The 23,474-nt window shown below is 42.1% G+C and overlaps 1 protein-coding gene across 5 annotated transcripts in view; it reads left to right on the forward strand.

Annotated features, from left to right (window-relative positions):
- Window positions 1-279: 279 nt before the first annotated feature.
- Window positions 280-23,474, forward strand: part of LOC126995460 (protein trapped in endoderm-1-like) — a 110,755-nt gene continuing 87,560 nt past the window's right edge. For 2 of the 5 annotated variants that reach the window (XM_050855022.1, XM_050855018.1), the window contains exons 1-2: window positions 286-410; window positions 1,174-1,930. The gene's annotated coding sequence lies outside the window, so the exon portion shown is untranslated. Of the gene's footprint in view, window positions 411-1,173; window positions 1,931-23,474 lie in introns of all 5 variants that reach the window. The other 3 variants (XM_050855019.1, XM_050855020.1, XM_050855021.1) reach the window with 3 other exon arrangements.

Raw genomic sequence — 23,474 nt, forward strand, 5'->3', positions numbered from 1 at the left:
CGACGAAGAAAGACACGGGCAATCCGGTATAGAAAAGGGCCGAGATGAGCAAGAAAACGAGAAACCGAACGGCACTGAAAGAAGATAACATGCAAATTGAGAGAGAGAGAGAGAGAGAGAGAGAGAGAGAGAAAAGAAACAGACAGAGACAAACAGACAGACAGAGAGAGAGAGAGAGAGAGCGATGGGTAGGATAGGAGGGAGGGGTCAGACCTAACCAAGCCGGGACAGGCCCTGCAGCTGCCAGAGTGTTAGTGCCAGAGCCCGGCGTGGCCCAGTATTGCAGAGACCGTGAGAGGAGTAGGAGCACTTGCGCCACCCTCTCTCTCCCTCACACTCCCCAAGACACACCCAGCCGCTACGGAAGAGGAGGAGGAGGAGGAGGAGGGAGAGGGAGGAGGGAAAAGGGGGTGAGAAACGTGGGAAGTGGAGGAGGAGGAAGAGAGAAGAACGTTATCGCACAGACTTGGAAAAAAAGGGAAAGATAAGAAACGTTTGAATGATTTAAGTTTTTTTTTTTTTAGTGTGTGTGTGTGTGTGTGTGTGTGTGTGTGTGTGTGTGTGTGTGTGTGTGTGTGAAGACCTGAGACTTGTTGATAAATTGAGAGTGCGAGTTTTGATACTTGGAAGAAGCTCTCATATCTCTCTCTCTCTCTCTCTCTCTCTCTCTCTCTCTCTCTCTCTCTCTCTCTCTCTCTCTCTCTCTCTCTCTCTCTCTCTCTCTCTCTCTCTCTCTCTCTCTCTCTCTCTCTCTCTCTCTCTCTCTCTCTCTCTCTCTCTCTCTGTCTATCTATCTTTCCTCCTTCTACACCCCTCCATCTTTCTCTCCTATTTTGTTACTTCTTTCTTCCTTCCATTTCTTCTTCTCTTTCATTTTTCTTGTTTTTCTTGTTCTTTTTCTTCTTTTTCTTTTTCTTTTTGTTTCCGTCTCTTCTTTTTTTCTTGTTTCTTCTTCTCAATCCTTTTCTTTTCTTTTCAACTTCTTCTTCTTCTTCTTCGTCTTTTCATTTTCTTCTTCTTCTCCTTCTTCCCTCCTTCCCTTCTTCCATCACGAACTATCATGGACTATATTCTCTCCTTCCCCTTCGTGACGTCCTTCTAATCACCTCATTTTTCCCTCCTCTTCCTCCTCCTCCTCCTCCTCTTTCACCCTTCGCTAATCCTTCCATGCAGCTCTCCCCTTCATCCTCACCTCACATTATCTTCTTCGCTACCATTCTCCTCTCTCCCTTGTTTCAGTTTCTCCGCGTCGCTTACCAGAAACCATCCAGGCCTTTCTTCCTCCCTAGAGCCCCATTCCACAATTCATTTCCCTCCTTGCCCATCACCACCATCCCTTCCTCTATCCTTCCCTCCTCTTTGGTCCTCCTTTCCCTCCTCACCCATTACCACTGTCCCTCCCTCTATCCTTTCTTCCCACCATCCCCTTCCTTTGGTTCTCCTCCTTCTCCCCGCTATTCCTTTTTTATGCGTACTGCGGAGGAGGAAAAAGAGACAAGGAGAGCCATTGTTATATAGAAAGTCTTGTGCAGTTAAAAAAAGAATAAGAAAATAAAGTATCCACTCGAGGAAATTAAATATGGAGATAAAAAAATGAAGTAATGAAATGAACATGAAATAAAGTTACGAGGAAAAAAAGGAAAACATAAAAACACCCAAAACACGTCAAAGGAGTGAATACGTTGTGAAATAAAACATCAGTGGAAAAACATATATAAAAAATCTATATACAGATACTTAATAATAAACACTTACTGCATTCCGTGTCCATAACAACAACAACAAACTCTAGTGTGCGTCTGTGTGCTGGCGGGTGTGTTTGTGCGTGTGTTTGTGAGAGGAACGTACGCCGGGCCAAGAGAGAGTGTTTTGAGGAGTAAGAAGGAAGACAGCGACGGCCTCCACGCCTCCACTACGAGAGAGAAAGGAAGTGAGTATGAACCAAAGTGTGTGTGTTCAGTATGAGTCTTTGGTAAGCGTTCTCTCTCTCTCTCTCTCTCTCTCTCTCTCTCTCTCTCTCTCTCTCTCTCTCTCTCTCTCTCTCTCTCTCTCTCTCTCTCTCTCTCTCTCTCTCTCTCTCTCTCTCTCTCTCTCTCTCTCTCTCTCTTTAACCGGCTACGTCCTACATAAAAGAGTCGAGTGCTGGTGAGCAAGACGAGAAGCGTGAAGAAGGGGAGCTGGAGGATGTGTTGACTCTTTCGCTCTTTTTCTCCTCTTCTCTTCACTTCACTTCTCGCCTCTTCTCTTTTTCCTTTTTTTCCCTTTCATTCCTTTCCTTTCCTTTCTCTATTCTTTTGTTTTTTCCTTTCCATTTTCCTTTCTCTTCTCTCTGTCTTTCTCTCTTCTTTTCTACTTTCCTCTTCTCTCCTCTCTCTCTCTCTCTCTCTCTCTCTCTCTCTCTCTCTCTCTCTCTCTCTCTCTCTCTCTCTCTCTCTCTCTCTCTCTCTCTCTCTCTCTCTCTCTCTCTCTCTCTCTCTCTCTCTCTCTCTCTCTCTCTCTCTCTCTCTCTCTCTCTCTCTCTCTCTCTCTCTCTCTCTCTCTCTCTCTCTCTCTCTCGTCTACTTTTCGTCTATAGCCGTAAAAAAACAACATTCCTGTGGACCTTTTTTTGTTAGTATGAATATTATCCTTTTTTATACTCCCTTTACCATATTCTCAGACATTTCGGGGGCTTACGTACACATCCACATTTGGTAAGGCCTTGGTAGAGGGTGTGGGTACTTCCAAGGGTAGTTTTATGACCCACTTAGATCGCCATATACTTATTAACATATATCTAAATACCAGACCGAGGAAGGCACACAGCTTTTAGTATAGTCAAGAGTGTTACAAATGGATCTTCTTCTTTTTCTTTTTTTTGTTCGTGTTCTCTTTGTTGTTGTTGTTGTTGTTGTTCTAGTGATAGTTAACAAGCCTTCTGTGCCTTGAGCGTAAAAAAAACACTCATGGGAACCCGACTAATCTCCTTTCTGACCTTTGGAAATATGTGCTGTGAGTGCCAAAAGTGTCTCAGAATACCGACCCCTGTCCTATGTACTTCTGGTGGACGGAGAACACATGCACCTACATACATTCTTCTCTTCTTTTCTTTTCGCCTCCCTGGAACGTGCGAGCTTTTTCATTTTCTATCATCGTTGTAATTCTTCGTTTAATTTTCACTCGAGCGGTAATAGATTCCGCAGCAGTCTATCACGTCATTAAGCCATATATCTCCTTAAAATTACTGTTATCCAAAGTTACTAATCATACACGCACACACACACACACACACACACACACACACACAAACACACATAAAAGGTCGTGACTGTGACGCATTCCCCTTAGACACGCACGATAATTTGCCTCCCCCCCCGCCCCCCCCCCCGAGTATATGCGCCACACTAACTTGCGTCATTGGTATCAGTGTTAGATGTACTGAGAAGACCTACGCAGGATTTCTGAACGTTTTCTTACTGTGACTCAATTTTTAGTTGATGGATTACACTCACGATCGATCTGTTAGTCTCTTGACGACACTAAAAGGTCTGGTTAATGTTATCGTTTTTTTTTACTACGTCTTAGCTTTGTTTTACTGATTACACTGACGGTCCATTTGTTTTCATCGACCCGTCCATACCAACCTCATTTGGGAATATAAGGAAGTCTAAAGAAGAAGAAGAAGAAGAAGAAGAAGAAGAAGAAGAAGAAGAAGAAGAAGAAAGAAGAAGAAGAAGAAGAAGAAGAAGAAGAAGAAGAAGAAGAAGAAGAAGAAGAAGAAGAAGAAGAAGAAGAAGAAGAAGAAGAAGAAGAAGAAGAAGAAGAAGAAGAAGAAGAAGAAGAAGAAGAAGAAGAAGAAGAAGAAGAAGAAGAAGAAGAAGAAACTACAACAATAACAACAAAAAGGAAAACACGAACAAGAAAAAGAAAAAGAAGAAGCTCAATTTGTAACGCTCTTGACTATATTAAAAGTTGTGTGCCTCCCTCGGTCTGGTATTTAGATATATGTTAATAAGTATATGGCGATCTAAGTGGGTCATCTCGAAAAGGTTCTGTCTCTAATCCATTCCCGAAAGGTTCTGGCCCCAAAGCTCCTCTCGACAGGGTGGAGTCAGAGAATATTGCTTTCATAAATTCCCTTCCTTTAGCTGCTCCTAGAAGCGGATTACCCCCAATCCCTCACAATCTACTGCAATTTTCCGTCATTACTATCTTACACTGATAGTCTCATGGTTACTGCTATTCCGAGCTTGCTACCCTCGACCCAGCACTCTGCCGTCACACTGGGCCACAAGGCATTCGCACTCAAATGTCTGATAGCTGATCGTGTAACTGTATGTGTTCCCTACTACCCAACCTCAACAACTGTATATTTTCTACTATCCAACCTCAACAACTGTATATATTTTCGACTATCCAACCTCAACAACTGTATATACTTTCGACTATCCAACCTCAACAACTATATATACTTTCGACTATCCAACCTCAACAACTGTATATATTTTCGACTATCCAACCTCAACAACTGTATATACTTTCGACTATCCAACCTCAACAACTGTATATATTTTCGACTATCCAACCTCAACAACTGTATATACTTTCGACTATCCAACCTCAACATGCAACTTTGTCATCGTCGAATGCTTGGTGCCTTGACTTTTTTTTCTGAGAGCAAGGGAGGCAGCTCGAGGGCAAAAAATAAAAAAAACAGGAACAAAAAGGCCTGCTAGACGCCGCTCCAACAAAGGAAAACAGAAGGAAAGTCCAGATTAATAAATAATCAGCTCTCACTTCATGACGCGTTACCGGCTCAGTCTCCTGTTCGCCGTGCACATCATAGTTTACAAAAAAAAAATAAGTGTGTTCTTCAACTAATTTTCTGCGCAACTAACCAATTTTCATGTTCGTTTATCCGTAATTTGAATAGAAAGTGGAATGTGCTTTCAGATGAGATTCTTTCTCTTGTTGACATTGATAATTTTAAAGGAAAAGTCAACACCCACCTGTTAACTCCTTGGCAATTATATTTGTCTTTCCTTTTTCCTCTTTTATTTTTGTTATTTTTATTTGACTCTTATTTTTCATACCCATGTCTGCTCATGGAGAGGATTCTGTTTGATTTTATATATTTTATTCTATTTTACCTTGATGCCATTTCATAGATCTCAATATGAATAATAATAAGAATAAGAATAAAAACAGTAATAATCTTTTCATGTTACCTTTGAGTTTTGTTTTCCGTATTTTTTACACACTCGTACAACGCCCTTCAAGGCACCTCTGGAACTTGAGTGGCATATGATTGCTTTCATGTTCTCTCGCTTCACTATTTTTTAGCCCCGCGCGACTGAACTCTCTCCTCGCTGGCTCTCTGGATCCATTGTGTTTCTGCTGGGAGCACCGGGAAAAGTATTCGAATAAAACGCTCCGCAGACGAGATTGTGCTCCGGGAGGCCATTTTTCCAGAGGCGGCGCACTGCAGGAAATTAAGGGATGAAGGAAAATTAATTACTCGGAGGTTTCCATAATTTTCTAGTGAGTTAAGGGGATCACAAGGCTGAAACACTTAAAAATCCGACAAAAGGAACGAAGAGAAAAACTATATGACAATCCTAATAATTACATAAAAAAAAGATTAGTAATTACCTTATGGATAACAATATTTTTAAGGAGATATATGGCTTAATGACATGATAGACTTCTGCGGAATCTTTTATCGCTCGAGTGAAAATTAAAGAAGAATTACAACGATGATAGAAAATGAAAAAAGCTCGCACGTTCCAGGGAAGAGAAAATAAGTATCAGAAAACGGATAATGACTTTGGAAATATACGATCGAGTCAGAAATTCTGGGAGAAAATTTTATGGCGAGCACTGGAATCGATGCATTTCATGGTAATGCATAGAATTCCACGCATAAAAGGACGTTGAAATGAATAGAGAAAAAAGAAAAATGAAAGCTGTGTAAGGTGGAAATGTGGTGTAACAGCTTTGGTAGCGGCACAGAGCTGAGCCAAAGACTGCTATTATCAAACACTTCGGGTTCTCGTTACGGCTGTTCTTTAAGATCGGAGAGGAGCTACGTCGGGTAATCATGAGTGTTGTTTTTTTTTCCCGTTCACGGCGCGGAAGCCTTGAAAAACTACCGCCAGGCTCAGGAAACCACCACCCCGACAACTTCCGCGAGAGTCTTTTGAATTGGATATACTGAGGCTTCGAAGAGTTTAGTAATATGTACCAAAGGATCAAATGGCAGCCAGCTCAAGCGTCCTTAAAAAACAGTGCTTCTGAGGCCACGTGGACACTTTAAAAAGTCCCGTGTTCCCAGAAGCTTTCGGCTCTCACGATCCATATTTCCAAATGCCACAAAGGAGATTAGACGGGTTCTCATGAGTGTTTTTAACGTCCACGGTACAGAAGAAGCCTTATCAAACTATCATTACGCTCATAAAACTACCCATGGAAACACCCACAAGCTCCACGAAAGCCTTATCAAATGTGAGTGTGGGTGTGGGTGTGGGTGTGGGTGTGTGAGCCCCAAAATGTCTGAGAATGTGGCGCTTTATCGCAATACTGATTCTAAGTTCTGTGTTAACAATGATTTAATGAACACTCTGACAAGGAAACGGCGTGTGAGTTCGCGTCAGGCTGATCAAACCTGCCCCTTACGCAGACCCCCACCCAGCCATCCCTAGCTCCCTGCCCAGCCCACAACTGATATGTTCCCGCCTCTGCACGTTCACATGTCTCCTCAAATGACGCCCGGCACAAGTTTGGGAGTAGGCGGACAACGAGCAGCGCATCAGACTCGTGAAAGCTTTTGTCCTGTCTGTCTGTCACTCACTCTGGACATAAATGAAGCACGGATAGTTTTCTCTTTGCATGACATGTAACTGAAAACAAACTAAACGAAGGCAGTATAAATTCTTATGAAGCCCACGAATGTTGGAGTAAAGGACACAGCAACTTTTAGCCGACAACCTGCTAAAAGTTGCCGTGTCCTTTACTCCAACATTCGTGGGCTTCATAAGAATTTGAAGGATTTTACAATGGCTGCTGTCAACCATGACATTGTTTCTGTGCAGAAACTCTTGTTTCTAACATTAGAGATATTTCAAAGCTTCTTATTCCTAATTTTAATAAACCAGTTCTAATTAGACGGGATTCCTTTCCTCGTGCTCGTGGCATGGGTTTGTATATTAGATCAGGTTACAGCGCACGGCACTTAACTAAATTTGTATATCATTGCCATGAGATGCAGCTTGTCAAAGTCTCTAGCAAATACAATAATCATTATATTTTCAGCCTATATAGGAATCCAAATGCTAATAATGACTTGCATGATTGCCTTTTAACTGCTATGGCTTCAATACAGTCAATTAAAGTCAAAGCATCTTTTATATTTGTTGAAGACTTAAATGGACATCACCAAGAATGGTTGGGTTCTGTATCTCCAACCAATAGTAATGGTCTTGCTGCTCTGGATTTCTCTAATCTGTCTGGTTGTGAGCAGCTGATTCATGGACCTACACACAGTTCTGAGAACTGCCTGGATTTGGCTTTAACTGACATTCCTGGTGTTGTAGTGGCTTCTGTCCCTGCTCCCATAGGTACTTCTGACCATAATGCCATGCATTGTAAGATCTGTTTAGACTTCACTGTGCCTGATATTACCATTTCCCGTCAGGTCTATCTTAAATCTCGAGTCAATTGGGACAATGTTTGTTCTGAAATTGATAATATTCAGTGGCATACTATTTTTCGATCCAATGACCCAGAGTTCCATCTAAGATAATCAAATCTCGTATGAGAGAAAAAGCCTGGTTTAATGATGACTGTAAGCGGGCCAATGATGATAAGCAGGCTGCTTATCACCTATGGAGACAGAATCGATGCCAGTTGCTATGGGATAATTATGTTGCTCTTAAAGCTGATGCTCAGAGAATCTATAATGCAGCTGAAGCTGCTTATAATTCTCATATACAGGAGGTTCTTGCAGGAACTACTCTACCACACAAATGGTGGGCTTCTCTTAAATCCTCCTTGTTTGGTGTCGATTCTAGCATGCCTCCAATACGCGAGTCTGATGGTTCAATGTCCTTTGATCCTTTAAGAAAGGCTGATTTACTTTCTGATATTTTTATTAGCAAACAGTGTGATGCTGACTTATCCCTACCTTTGACTTGTTTCCCCTTTCCAAAACTTAGCTCAGTTGCATTTAGATCCAGTGAATTGAAAAAGTACTTTCTAGATATTGATATATATGGTGGGACGGACCCAGTTGTTTTTTTCTTCTATTCTTTAAGAAGATTGCTACGTTCTTAGCACCAAAACTTGCTGTAGTATTTAGGTTGCTGCTGAAGTCTGGTAGTTTTCCTTCTTGTTGGCGCAAGGCCAACATCAACTTTTCCTACTGAGTATCGCCCTATTTCTATTACTCCTATCCTCTCTAAGATCTTTGAGAGGCTTTTGGCTAAATGGCTTTCCATATACTGTGATAAATTCAATCAGTTACCTGATTTTCAGTTCGGATTCCGTAAGGGTTTGGGAACATGTGACGCTCTCTTGACTCTGTCTCATGACCTGCAGTCTTCTTTGGATCGTCGGCATGAGTCTCGAGTTGTTGCTATTGATTTTATTCCTGCTTTTGATGTTGTGAATCACAGGGCTCTAATTTATAAACTGCAACTTCTCGGTATTGGTGGAAGTCTTCTCAGTATTTTTAAAGAATTTTAACTAATCGATTACAGCGTGTGGTTGTTGATGGTGCCTGCTCTGCTTCTCTGCCTGTTGTTTCTGGTGTTCCTCAGGGCAGTGTCCTTGAACCTTTATTTTTTAACATTTTTATATCTGACTTGGGCATTAACCTCGAAAATTAGCTTATTTCATATGCTGATGATATAACTCTATACTCCTCTGTTCACTCTCCTAGCAACAGAGGTGAAGTTGCTGCATCTCTGAATAGGTACTTGGCAATTATCACCGCTTGGTGTCAACTTTGGGGCATGAAGCTTGATGCTAATAAAAAGCATTCCATTACCATCAGTAGATCTCGTGCCTTGAATCCACCTTATTTTTGTTATTTGGTGAACAGATTAAGGATGTTTCTAGTATCCGTTTGTTGGGAGTCACTCTTGATTCTAAACTGACATTTGAGAAGCACATCCGTTCCATGTCTTCCACTATTGCACAGAAGACAGGCTTACTTCGTAAGTCCTTCGAAATATTTGCTTGTGACTCAACTGTAATTAAATCTTTTTATGCATTTATTTTGCCTCACTTTGAGTATTGTGCTCCTGTTTGGATGTCTGCTGCCAATTGTCATTTAAAGTTACTTGACAGAGCTATCAATTCAATTCAATTTATTTCTCCGGCACTTGTTCTTGATCTTGATCATCGGCGTCAAGTTGGTGCCCTTAGCATTTTATTTAAAGTTTTTAAGAATAATCGGCATCCCTTACACAATGCTTTGCCTGATCCTTTTACTCCTGATTTGTTCTAAGTCAAAACGATGTTGCTTTTAATCCTATGAATTATTATACGACACGATGGAATCAGTTACCCAATGAGATTGTCCTTTCTGCAGACATTTCTACATTTAAGTCTCGTGTGAATGTCTTTTTGAAACATTTATTTTATTTTTTCTCCTTTTGGCTTTGACTGGCCAGTTTCTTAATTATTCGTTGCCGTTGCTTCTCTCCAGTACCGTTTGGTATTTTGTGTGGTTCAACTTGTATCTGCACGCTGAAGGGAGGCTTTTGTAGCTTATCACAATAATAATAATAATAATAATAATAATAATAATAATAATAATAATAATAATAATAATAATAATAATAATAATAATAATAATAATAATAATAATAATAATAATAATAATAATAATAATAATAAATATATATAACACCTTATCCCCCCCTCCCCACACACACATAAAATCGCGAAGGTTCATGATTCAGAAAGTAAATTATTATCGAGAAAAATTATCTCAATTATGTCGAAAACATGAATATTTCAGCTCACATTATTTCCCGTGTGTGTCATGCAGCTTTAAGACGTGAGAGTTGAGCACACTGAAACAAAACGTGAAATAAAGCTAAAACGAAGGAAAATTCTCGAAAAAATATGTGTTCGGTGTTTCCAAACTTTGGACGAGGAGACTTTTTAGTAAACAGTGACGGCAACAGGAACGTAACGAGCCTCGTGGAAAATCAAAGAGCATGACGCAGCTCCGAGACTACATTCATGGCTGTTAGGTAATAAATAGACACACACACACACACACAGACACTAGTACTACTTTTTTTCTTCCATTTTTCACCCCTCACCCCTTCACACCAACAGATCCCTTCCTACATTTTACGCCTTCGGTTAAGAGGAGCCCTTACTTTCTGCACTCACGTCCGCCCCACCACTCACTCTCACTCTCTCTTTTCATCCCTCCCTCCCGGCACCTTTCAACAACACAGAACCTTGACATACAGCCTCCGGGCTCTCCTCTGTAGCATCTATTCTAAGCTCTTCCAGCACTCGACTTAGTATTCTTCAGGACTTTTAATCTCCTACTGTGAATCTCCTACCCAGCATCTATTCACAGACACAGATACACACACATAAAGCACACATACATACTACAGCCCCACTCCACCCCTTTCCCCCCTTAATAACGCAAACAATCAATCTGACTAACGCAACACGAGTCGGAAGGAAACAAAAGGGAGAGAGAGGGAGAGGAAGGGGACGGATATACCTTTCTCGAGCTTCATCCACATCCACAAAGGCGAGGAAACAAGATCACCGCTGCCACCCTTGTTAGTGCACGGCAGCCAAGGAATGCCGCCGAGTAGCGTTCCGCCCGGCGGAATGAAAGGCCTGACTATAATCGGGTTTAGGCGCCGCACGAGACGACTGTGAAGGCTATGTGGACCAGGTCGTGTCTGTATGAGTGTGGCTGAGCGATTCATGAGACAAAGATATCGCGTACAGTTTGGTTATAGGTGTTGTAAGTGTGTTTCCTTAGTTGTTGTATTAGTATGAATAGTAGTAGTTGCAGTTGTTCCTGTTGCTTTCGTGATTACTTCCTGGAAAAGCGTACATTTTAGTTAAACGTAGGGTTGCAAAGGGTGGGAAAGTTTCCGGAAAGTTCCAGGAATTTTCTGGTCCCGGGAGTTTTGGGAATTTTCGGAGATTTTCAAAATTTTCACACATATTACGAATTTATGTTTTTGCTAAGTCAATACTTATCGAAACTTTTTATGACTTTGTTAGGTTATGTTAAGTTTGGGGTATCTTTAAACACATGATAGCCAGCAACTTATCGTACAAATCAACAAAGAATAACCTCACTTTGTTGTCCAGCAAGTCTCATTAGTAAGGAAGCATGATTTTTTTTTTTAGTCCTAGACCTATATTAACTGTTTGGGGCTTTGTTTTATTAGGTTAGGTTAAGTTAAGAGTATCTTCAAACACATGATTGCCAGCACCTTATGGTATAAGTCAACAAAGAATTAGCTCACTTTATTGTATAGAAAGTCTCATTGGTAAGGTAGCTTATATGAATTTTTTGAGTCATGACCTATAGTAATTGTTTTTGGTTTTGTTAGGTTACTTTAGGTTAAGTTTAAGGTATCATCAAACACATGAGAGGCAACACCTTATGGTATAAATCAACAAAGAGTGACCTAATTTTGTTGTATAGAAAGTCCCATAAGTAAGGAAGCATATATGAATCGATGCTGCGGGAGATGAGATGAAATGGGTTCGATGGGAAGGGAACGTGGGTGTTGAAATGAAAGAAAAATAAGTGATCAGATAGAGGGAGCGAAAAGTGTGGGATGAAATATGTTGGTAATGGGAAAGGGTGGGTGAAAATAAAGGAAAAAATGTGTGTATGAGAGAAAAAAAAAGAGAATAAAAAAGAATAAGAGAGAGATAAGAAATGAGAGAGAATACGAGAGAATAAGAGAAAGAGAATAAGAAGGAGGATAGGAGAGAGAAAACGGCTAAAAGAAAGAGTATAGAAGAGGAAAATGATGAGAGAAAAAGTATTGGAGAGAGAAAGAGCATAGGAGAGAGAAAAAGTATTGGAGAGAGAAAGAGAATAGAAGAGAGAAAAAGTATTGGAGAGAGAAAGAGCATAGGAGAGAGAAAAAGTATTGGAGAGAGAAAGAGCATAGGAGAGAGAAAAAGTATTGGAGAGAGAAAGAGCATAGGAGAGAGAAAAAGTATTGGAGAGAGAAAGAGGATAGGAGAGAGAAAAAGTATTGGAGAGAGAAAGAGCATAGGAAAGAGAAAAAGTATTGGAGAGAGAAAGAGCATAGGAAAGAGAAAAAGTACTGGAGAGAGAAAGAGCATAGGAAAGAGAAAAAGTACTGGAGAGAGAAAGAGCATAGGAAAGAGAAAAAGTACTGGAGAGAGAAAGAGCATAGGAGAGAGAAAAAGTATTGGAAGGAGAAAGAGAATAGAAGAGAGAAAAAGTATTGGAGAGAGAAAGAGCATAGGAGAGAGAGAAAAAGTATTGGAGAGAGAAAGAGGATAGGAGAGAGAAAAAGTATTGGAGAGAGAAAGCATAGGAGAGAGAAAAAGTATTGGAAGGAGAAAGAGAATAGAAGAGAGAAAAAGTATTGGAGAGAGAAAGAGCATAGGAGAGAGAAAAAGTATTGGAGAGAGAAAGAGCATAGGAGAGAGAAAAAGTATTGGAGAGAAAGAGAACAGAAGAGAGAAAAAGTACTGGAGAGAGAAAGAGGATAGGAGAGAGAAAAAGTACTGGAGAGAGAAAGAGGATAGGAGAGAGAAAGTGTTGGAGAGAGAAAGAGCATAGGAGAGAGAGAAAAAAGTATAGCAGAGAGAAAGAGCATAGGAGAGAAAAAAAAAAGTATAGGAGAGAGAAACAATAGAAAAAAGAGAAAAGAAATAAAAGAGAAAAAGAAAAAGACTAACTACACCACACCAAAAACAACGTCTCCTTTATTCACTGTACCTGACCGGGCGTTGGGCAATTAACCGGATCCATACCTGTAGCAAAAAGGCGTACCTGAGGGTCTCGAGGTCACCTGTTGCATCAGTGAGGGGATGAGAGGTGGAGGAGGCGAGGGGAGGCGAGTAAAGGCTAAAGGGAAAGGTGGGGGAGAGAGGGGGACGAGGTGGGGAGGGAGGGGAAGAGTGGGGAGGGCGTGGGAGAGAGGGTATGCTAGAGGAAAAAGAGAAGAGGGGAAGGGAAGGAAACAAGGAGAAAAGAATGTACAGAACAGGGGAGGATGAAACTAGAGATGGCGATGTGTTGAGAGAGGATAAGAGAAGAACATAGAAAGCGTAGGAAAGATAGAGGAGAGAGAGAGAAAGAGAGAGAGGGGAAAGGAGGGCAGGTGAGAGGATAGGGAGTAACAAAGGAGAATAGGGAGGAATAAGAGAGAATAGGTTAAGTGACGAGAGGGGAAGATGGGCGAAAGAAGGAGAGGAATGAAGGCAAAATTAAGACAGCAGAGGCGAGGAAAGGAGGGGTGGTTATGAAGAAGGAAAACAGGACGTAAGTACTTGGACGTATCAAATGAGCGCGATTCACTCCCTCACTCTCTCCCTTCCTCCCTCACTCGCTCATTCACTTACTCACGACCTGAACATTTTTGGCAGAGTACAGGCAGGGGGGACGGGGTGGGCGAGGGGCAGGAGGGGGGCGGGAAGGTGAAGGGGGGGGGGGAGGTGCAGACAGGGCAAGGTGGTGATGGTGGCGGCGGTTCCTTTTATTAGATCGGTCATCATTCACCTTTAACGCCGTACACACAGACAGACACAGGCACAGTCAGGGTTCAGTTTAAATCTTCCTAACTTTAATAAAACGCACTGCTATAGGGAATGCAGGTGTGTAGAGTGATTTTTGCTGGTGATAGTGGTGGTGGGGGTGGGGGTGGTAGTGGGAGTAGTAGTAGTAGTAGTAGTAGTAGTAGTAGTAGTAGTAGTAGTAGTAGTAGTAGTAGTTGCACTCTCTCTCTCTCTCTCTCTCTCTCTCTCTCTCTCTCTCTCTCTCTCATAAGTCCGCACGAAGGATTTGGCAGAGGGAATGAAGGGAAAAAAGGAGGGAAGGACGGGGAGGGAAGATGAGGGGGGGGCTGGGGTGGTGGAGGAGGGAGGACAGGTGTGGAGGGGGGACAAGGTGATAAGAGAGGGGGGAGGCAGGGAGAGGGAGGAAGATGAAGGGAAGGCATGGGAGAGGGAAGGCATGGAGGAAAGGGGAAGGAAGGACAGGTGTAGAGGGTGGCAGGTGTGGAGGGGGGACAAAGTGATAAGAGAGGGGGGAGGCAGGGAGAGGGAGGAAGATGAAGGGAAGGCATGGGAGAGGGAAGGCAGGGAGGAAAGGGGAAGGAAGGACAGGTGTAGAGGGAGGCAGGTGTCAGTGTTTAATCTCTCCCCCCTCCTACGTAATATTGCAAGGCTTTCAAGAACAAAACAAACTTATAACACGTCCTTGTATACCTTCACACGATATAAGTTTAAAAATAGAGTCTAGTATACGCTACACACAGTACTACACTTAACCCTTGAATCTCTACCTTTTCACACCTTCCACATTCTTCACATCCACAACCTAAGGAACTAAAATAAAACAAACCCATAAACCTTCTCTTGTAACCCCACGTGGTATAAAGATTCCGATATATGGCGTGCTATAATTATTGTGCTCCTTTGATCTTTGCCCTTCCCTCTCCTCCACCAACTCGCAACACTTTTACACTCTCGTCCTTATACCTCAAAGAAATTCAAGGCCTCTCGCACTTATTGCTAGTCTAGTGCCACGTGATACAAATAGCCTGCTGTGTAACATACTATATACCTCTTTATCCTCCATCTCGTAACATCTTTTAGCATCAACTCGCAACATTTTTACACACTCGTTCTTATACCCCAATAAAATCAAGGTCACATGAAACGCCCTTATTGCTAGTCAGATTCAAATAGCCTGCTGCTTAACGTGATATGTACTCCTCTATTCTCCATCTCGTAACATCTTTTAGCACCTCACAACCCTTCTACCGTCTCGCCATTGCGCTACAAGAAAGGAAAACAAGCTCCATGTTGGTGCTAAGTGGATTTTAACACCTTCACTTAGTATCAACAGCCTCCTGAGTTGACATGATAATCCTATGTTCTCTACCTCTTGCCAATGCGCACACACACCCACACGCACACACGCACACACACACTCTCTCTCTCTCTCTCTCTCTCTCTCTCTCTCTCTCTCTCTCTCTCTCTCTCTCTCTCTCTCTCTCTCTCTCTCTCCCGCGCTTTACCAGGCTACCCTAATAAAAATGTAAATAAACGTAACTATTCTTAGCATCTTCCCTCGCGGCTACACGAGGTACAAATAGCGTGCTAATCTTTCCTCTTTCATTTTTTTCATCTCTATATCTGCTCATCGAGGGACTCTTTGGGTCTATATTACTCTTTTCTATTTTCCCTTGATGCTCTTTCATGGATCTCTATAATAGTAATAAACAATAGCTCGTCATACACTACATACTCTGTGCAGCGAGAGTTATCAAAGCGGTACGTGAGGTGCGATGATAAGATACGAAAATGATTCTTTGCCCCAGCTCATTAGAGGCGCGGGCGAATTATTTTATAGTGGCGCCTTGATGTATGTACCATTTGTCTCTTTCATGCCTTTCCTGGATACATGTCTTGAGTTAGGGGTACGTGACCAGCACTAAAATCTTAAAGTAGTACATCGGCTAATACATTTCAGAGTCATCACCCTTCTCTCCCTGCCTCTTTAACTAGCAAATTTCTCCATCTTTCTGTCCGTTCATTCCTCCCTGCCTTGTTTCCGAGTCGAATTTCTCATTACGAGTCGCTGATGCACTATATTACCCTCATTTGCATTCCCAGCTCTACGCACCATTTGTCATTCTACTCTTCTGTCCCTTCCTCTTTCTGTCTGTCCGATTGTCCACTCCTTGCTGTCCTTGCTTCCTCAAATCCCCTCATTCTGGATATGCCATATTGCCTTCATTTGCATTCCATCTCTACACACCACTCATCATTCTACTCTTCTATCCTATTGTTTTGCTGTTCCCCTGTTCGTTCTTCCACTCTCGATGCCTCGCTAAACTTGCTGCCTCGAATCCCTAAATTAAGATTTACTGATACGTCGAGCTGCCTTCATTTGCACTCCCATCTCGACACACTCCCTTCCGTCTCCCTCTACGTGCCTCTGTCCTTCCACTTTTCCTGCCTTCCTATCCTTGCTGCCTCGAATACCCCCCATTTAGTGTCACTGATACGTCCGACTGCCGTCATTAGCACTCGTATTTCCAGCCAGACCCAAATTTTTATCTGGGTTGTCGAGGGGCGGGTAATTAAAACTTTGCATGCCCGCTAATCTCCGCGAGCTGTGTTGGTTGCTATTGTTCCTGCTACTGCTGACCCTGCTATTGTTGCTGTTGATTTTGTGAGGTGAAGTTGTTGGTGCGTGGTAGTGGTGATGGTGGTGATTGTGGTGGGGAAAAAGAATCGTGGTGGTGGTGGTATTTACAGTATTGATAGTTGGCAAATATTCCTCCCACCTGTTTTATCCTTTCCTCCTCCCTTCCTCGTTCCCTTTACCTCTATCTCTCCCTGCATGCCTGTCTCCCTTGCCCTCTTTGCTTCTTTCTCTCTCACTCACACACTCCCTTCTTAAACGTTCTGCCTTCCCTCCTTTCCTCGTTCCCTTTCCTTTATCTTTCCCTCCCTGCTTCCTCACTTCCCATCTTTGCTTCTCTGTCACTCACTCACTCCCTTATACGTTCTGCCTCTCCCCCTTTCCTCCCTCCCTCGCTCCCTTTCCTGTATCTTTCCCTCCCTGCCTCTCTTCCCATCATTGCTTATTCATCTTACCCTCTCCCTCCTGACGTTTTGCCTTCTCCTTCTTTCCTTCCTCCCTCTCTCCTCCTTCCCTCCCTCCCTCCTCATTTTCCCTTCTTTCACACGAATAGTTTAACACACCAGCATTACGCATAATAAATTTGACTCATCATTTTTGACGCTTGTTTTTTTTTATCACCGGGGCATAAAAGGAAGACTGAAGGAGAGAAAGGGAAGGAAACAAAGAGAGAAACAAGAAAATAAAGCAAGAATGGAAGGATGAAAAAGAAAAAGACAGAAAGAGAAAGAAAGAAAATAGAAAGATTGAATGAGTGATGTAAAGAAAGAACGGAAGAAAGAAAATGAAAGAAAAAGAAGAACGTTGAAAAAAAAAGTAAGAACAAAAAAAAAAGAGAAACTGGAATGACAAGAAGAGGTCATGCAAAAAATAGATACATCATAAATAAAACATAAATAAATCAACATGCAAATGGAATACAATTGCATAAAACTACCTGAAAAAAAAAAAAGTTTGAGCGCCGTGAACACATTCCGGGCGCGTGTGAAAAAAAAAGAAAACGAAATTACCGAGTTCAAGTTTTTACAGTCTGCGGCCCTCGTGTCATCCATAATACCTCAGCTTTTATTTTCCCTTTTACGTCACAGCTCTCTCTCTCTCTCTCTCTCTCTCTCTCTCTCTCTCTCTCTCTCTCTCTCTCTCTCTCTCTCTCTCTCTCTCTCTCTCTCTCTCTCTCTCTCTCTCTCTCTCTCTCTCTCTCTCTCTCTCTCTCTCTCTCTCTCTATCTCTATCTATCTCTCTCTCTCTCTCTCTCTCTCTCTCTCTCTCTCTCTCTCTCTCTCTCTCTCTCTCTCTCTCTCTCTCTCTCTCTCTCTCTCTCTCTCTCTCTCTCTCTCTCTCTCTCTCTCTCTCTCTCTCTCTCTGCAAACTTTCTCTATCTCTCTCTCTCTTTACTTCCTTCGATATTTTTTCCTTTAAACCTTTCCTTTCTATGTTTCCCGCTTTTGTTTTATTCTATTTTATTTTATCCTTTAATTTAGCTCCTTTCTCCATGTTTCCTCTTTTGTTTTCTTTTTCTTTCTCTTTTAATCTTGCCTTTTATTTCAACCAGACTCACTTCCCTTCATTTTCTTCTCCGTATAACAGTTTATTTTCTTCTAACCTTCTTTTATTCAATTCTTCTTTCTCTCTTTCTTCCGTTCCTCACCCATTTTTTTTCTTTCTTCCATTCGCTTTCTTCGTTTCCCTTATTTTTTGTCTTCTATTTTTCTTCCCTGTGTCCCCGCCTTGCCATTTTTTTTATTTTTCTATTTCTTCTTCTCCACTCTTTCATATTTTTTGTTCATTTTTTCTTTCGTCTTTGCTCCCACGACTTTATCTTTCCGTGTGTCTTTTATTTCATCACCTCCTTCCATTTCTCTCTCATCCATCTACATTCATTACACTTCTTCCATTTTCTTCCTCCACATAATTTTTTTTTTCAGCTCAGTTTCCCATCAAAATCTTCCTCTCCTCCAATATTTTCTTTTCCTGTTTACTTATCTTCGACTTACCACACGATTCTTTTAATTATTTTTGCTCACTGATTTCTCCTTCCTTCCCCTTTTAGACATTTTCTCTTCCGTCATATATTTCCCACTAAAATATCCCACTCCTCCAATGTTTTCCTTTTCTTTTTTTTTCCGTTTTCTTCGAGTTTTACCGCACGAGTCTTCAAACTATTTTCTCACTTTTTTCTCCTTCTTCCCCTTTTAGATATATTCTCTTCCACAAAATATTTTCCACTAAATCTTCCTTTCTTCTAATGTTTTCCTTTTATTTGAGTTTTACCACACGATTCTTTTAACTTTTTTATCACTTTTTCTTCCCCCTTCCCCTTTTGGAAATTAATTTTTCCATCATACATTTCCCATTAAGATCTTCCTCTTTACCAATATCTTCTTTCCCCTTTTCTTCTTTCCTCCGTCGATTCACCACAATTCATTTAATCTTTTTTCTCACGTATTTCTCCCTTCTTTCCCATTCTTGGAGACTTTTACTTTCACCATATATATCCCACTAAAATCTTCCTCTCTTCCATTGCTTTTCTTTTTCTTTATTCTCTTCTTCGTCTCCTGCAACTTTTTTTCTCACTTTTCTCCTTCCTTTCTCTTTTGGACACTTTCTCTTCCTCCATACATTTCCCACCAAGATTTTTCCCTCTCTTCCAACATTCTTTTTCCCTTCTTCTTTACCTTCTTCGATTTTTAACATTATTCTCTCCCATATCCCCTTTCATTCCCCTTTTTGGCGCCTAACCCTCCCGCCATACATTTTCCAACCCTCCTTCCGCATCGACACCCGCTGATCGATTTCCCATCAGGCGTCATGCATCTCATAAGGGAAAGAGTTAAGCTTAATGAGTGCGCTGTGTCACTGCTGAACACAGGCGGAGATAAGGCGGCTCTCTTCACCATTAACAGAGGAGGAAGGGAGTTGGCGCGACGTATTAGAAGGGAGGTTAATGAGGTAAAATATAATAGGTAGGAAACACAGGTAGGACTTCAGGCGGAACATTACGTGTAAGAGGAACCTTTTACTATATCTATTGAGGAAGGTGGTTAGCGCGACACATCAGGAGGGAGGAAGTATAGGGAGGTGAAAAATGACAGGTAAAACACAGGTAGGCCTTGAAGCGAGACAATAGGCATAAGACGAGGAAGGTGGTGGGGGTGACGCATTGGGAGGAGAGTTAAGAGGTAAAATATAACTGCCCTGGAGCTGCTTTCTTTGCTGTATAAAAAAAAAAAAGTCTTGAGGCGGCACATCGGGTACAGGAGGAGCCTTTCGCTGGTAATGAGGAAAGATATGTGTGTGTGTGTGGGGGGGGGGGGGGGGCGGCGCTTCCGACAAGGTAACTCCCGAGGTGGTGATTAGCATGTCGGCCTTCGATCTCGTCCTTCCCTCTTAATTAGTAGAGGAGGGTACACACACACACACACACACACACACACACACACACACACACACACACACACACACACACACACACAGGAGTTTGTTATCTTCTCTATATAACTCAACTTGAGAGCTTGTATTTGTTGAGTGTTTTGGGTTAATAAAGGAATGTCTCACCTTTTCATTTATATTCCTTAAAGGTGTTACGTACAAGGGCGCTTCAATAAGTGCAGGGATGTAGTAGTCAAGCAGGATCGTGTCAGATTATTTAGGATTGGATCAATATTTTTTTTTCTTGTGTCCTGTGCGTGAATATAAATCAATTTCATGACATTTTACGTGCCTCTTCGTGCTATAACTGATGTCACAGGGATTATCCTCAGCTCAAAACGGAATAATTTTGTGCTCTCAATTAATAGGATATATAATGTTCCTCTCCCATCTCGTCCTGTGTTCCAATTCCACCACCGTCGTCGTAAAAGAGGTTAAAATATGTATACTTCTTTACTCGATTGAAATGTTCATGTTCTTATGTTTCCTTTTTTCCCTTTCTGGTCGTTGCCACCAGGGTTCATTTACCTCATCCACATTAGCACCAGTGGCAGCCTTCAGGATTCAGGATTCGTCTGGAATTTTTCATCTTCCCTCACACACTCCCGCCGGTTTCTATACCCCTTCTCCCTGGCGTGTTCGCCCGGCCGCCCCTCACACACCGCCTTCTTCCAAACCTCGTTCCCCCTTAATGGTATCTGGAAGTATGAAGCTGTTTATCTTGATGGATAAACCTTCCTCCTTGATGCACCTTATTGTTCATCCTGATGGATGGACCTTCCCTCTCGGTTCATAAGTTACTTAAGAGAGCCTTGTCGCCTTTCCCTCACGACTCTTGATGTATTAAGCTCCAGCTCGCTCGCCGCCACCTCTCATCAATATGACTGGTGGCCGAATGCGAGGCTCAGCCAGCAGAGAGTGCTCCTTACTTCATATATATATATATATATATATATATATATATATATATATATATATATATATATATATATATATATATATATATATATATATATATATATATATATATATATAAACCACTACTGTAACTCGTCTATAAGTAAAAACGTGATATTAAGCTTCATACGCCATTATGATCATACCGCTATAATAATGTTCTGTTGGTCAATACTGCCAGCACGCAATGCGTCAGTTCAGTGATGAGAAAAGTTTTCCATTACATATCTCGGCACGAGAGGGCAATGATCACGTCAGAGGCTCAGTTAGTCCACGCGAGTGTAGCATTAGTGAGGTAGTGGGTGCGTACACTAAGCACTCAGAAGGCACTGTTAGTGGCGCGGGTCATTGCAGGCAGCAAGTGATAAACTCAGCAGGTAAGGCCAGTGTGGGGGCGCCGCGCTGATCGCCCCCCGAGCCGGCAGCACCCGCTCCCTCCATCCCGATGATGGCTGACTAAATCAGAGGTCATTAGCTCAAATCCCGGCGTTAAAGGTCACCGGCTTGGCAGCGGGTCAAGGCCTTCATGGCGGCCACTGCGGCGAGCGGAGCGACAAAGGATATGTCATTGCCGGGCCAGCGGCGGTGATGGTTAAAAGAGGACGCCATGAGGGGAAGGGAGGCATTTCATCCCTCACACTGTCCGTTATTAATGCGATTTAGCGTTAAGCGGGGCACACACAGCACCGTTGTAGTAACTATTGGGGATGTCAACCACGGCAGGTGAGGGACGATTTATTTGTTTATTTTCACGCATTTTGCTTGCTCGCTCATGTCTCCCGCTCATGGCTCACGTTATCGAGGCAGCAATAAAAAAAATGGCCAGCACTTAGGTGATCCTCGGCCACACACGGGACACGAGCAAGGGACGCGGCACTGAACCAACCCTGCCATCATCACATCACACACATACACAAAATAAAACTTTCCTATCCCCGAGATAGATAGATAGATGCATAGATAGGTAGATAAATGATTATATAGATATATAGATAGAAAGAAAGATAAATGGAGAGAGAGAGAGAGAGAGAGAGAGAGAGAGAGTCTCTCTCTCTCTCTCTCTCTCTCTCTCTCTCTAAAGAGAGAGAGAGAGAGAGAGAGAGAAATCAGGTTATAGTTAAACACAATCACCTCAAGGAAGTACCAATAGCAAAAGTATAGTGTAACAGGATCAGATAGTGTGCTAATGCCAGACAGAAGCTTACTCTAAAAAGCGATTAACAATACTCGTCATCCCAACCACCACGCCGCGGGCATACAAGGCGTGACGCACCAGCTCTCCTCTCACGCCTCCCGGAAAACGTCATCTCAGTATTAAAAAGAATCGATGGAATAATTATGTCAGGAGTGGAAATGGTTTACCGATGCTGGCGCGTGTGATATTCTGATGTCAGTTATTAATGAGAAGTTTATCAATGAAACGTAAGCCTTAGAAAGTTCGTTGATGGAGTAGTGCGTAAATCTGAATGACATCTTTGCTAATGCATATAATAATAACTTTGTATCATCGTGTGTGTGTGTGTGTGTGTGTGTGTGTGTGTGTGTGTGTGTGTGTGTGTGTGTGTGGTCAATGCACTTTATTCTGTTCCCCCGGGAGTAATTAGGTCAATAAAGGAAGCCCATATTAATCACTCCCTGTCGGGTCGGATGGCGGATGGCGGGACAAAGCCTCCAAGGAAACAAAAAATAATCCCATTACATTGAAAAGTGGCCCACGCTAACAAATATCAATAAAAAAAACAAATAAATGGATAGACGATAGACTGATAGACAGCAAGAGTCCACCCGAGTACCAACACTCATAAAAATACATTTAAAATTCAACAAAGCACTGTTGGTAACGATCTGGCCCACCCTGAAAATCTAACGCCCTGCAGGACAGTGTCTCGTCAGTTAACATCAGCAGCAATAATGAAGGTTTGGAGGCAACTGTTTAAAGGGAGAGGCTATATCAAGGCCACATCACCTCATACAGCTAATATACCTACACAAAAAGTTACTAATTGGCCCCATAAACTACCCTGACAAAATATTCCCATGGTGCAAACATTATTTTCGTCGCCCTGGTAACAATGAATAGTCCTTGATGTTGCAGATCAAAGAGAAAAGTTTGGGCAGGAAAAATTTGCCCCATACAAAGGCAGTACTGAAATATGGGCGGTACAAAAATATTTTCCCATCATACATTTTGCCATCGAACAGCAGAAAGCTAGAGACATTGTGCAAGGCTTTATGTCGACCCAAAGAACCTGTTACAAATCAACAAGAGGATCACAACTTTAAGACTCACAAGGAAACGCATTCTCGAGAAATTGCTCATATATCTTAAATGAAAGAAAGAGGGAGCATGGGACACACACACACACACACACACACACACACACACACACACACACACACACACACACACACACACACACAGGAACAAATAAATACACCAACCCACATAAACACAAGCAAGCACACAAACAATCACATGCATACTTATATACACAAACACGCAAAGGCAAACAAACTCATCTCTTCGTAAATCAGCTTCTTCAGGATCAGGCGGTCTGTATCGTTTCCACCAGTTATTTTCACCCTCTCAGATGCTATATATATCCAAGGGGTTTTTCCACCTTTATATGGAGTTTGAATCTCATTTGTGGGAGCTCCGAACACACAGCCCTTTAGAACAGAGTAA

Source organism: Eriocheir sinensis, chromosome 8 (assembly GCF_024679095.1).
Source record: "Eriocheir sinensis breed Jianghai 21 chromosome 8, ASM2467909v1, whole genome shotgun sequence".
Classification (NCBI taxonomy): domain Eukaryota; kingdom Metazoa; phylum Arthropoda; class Malacostraca; order Decapoda; family Varunidae; genus Eriocheir; species Eriocheir sinensis.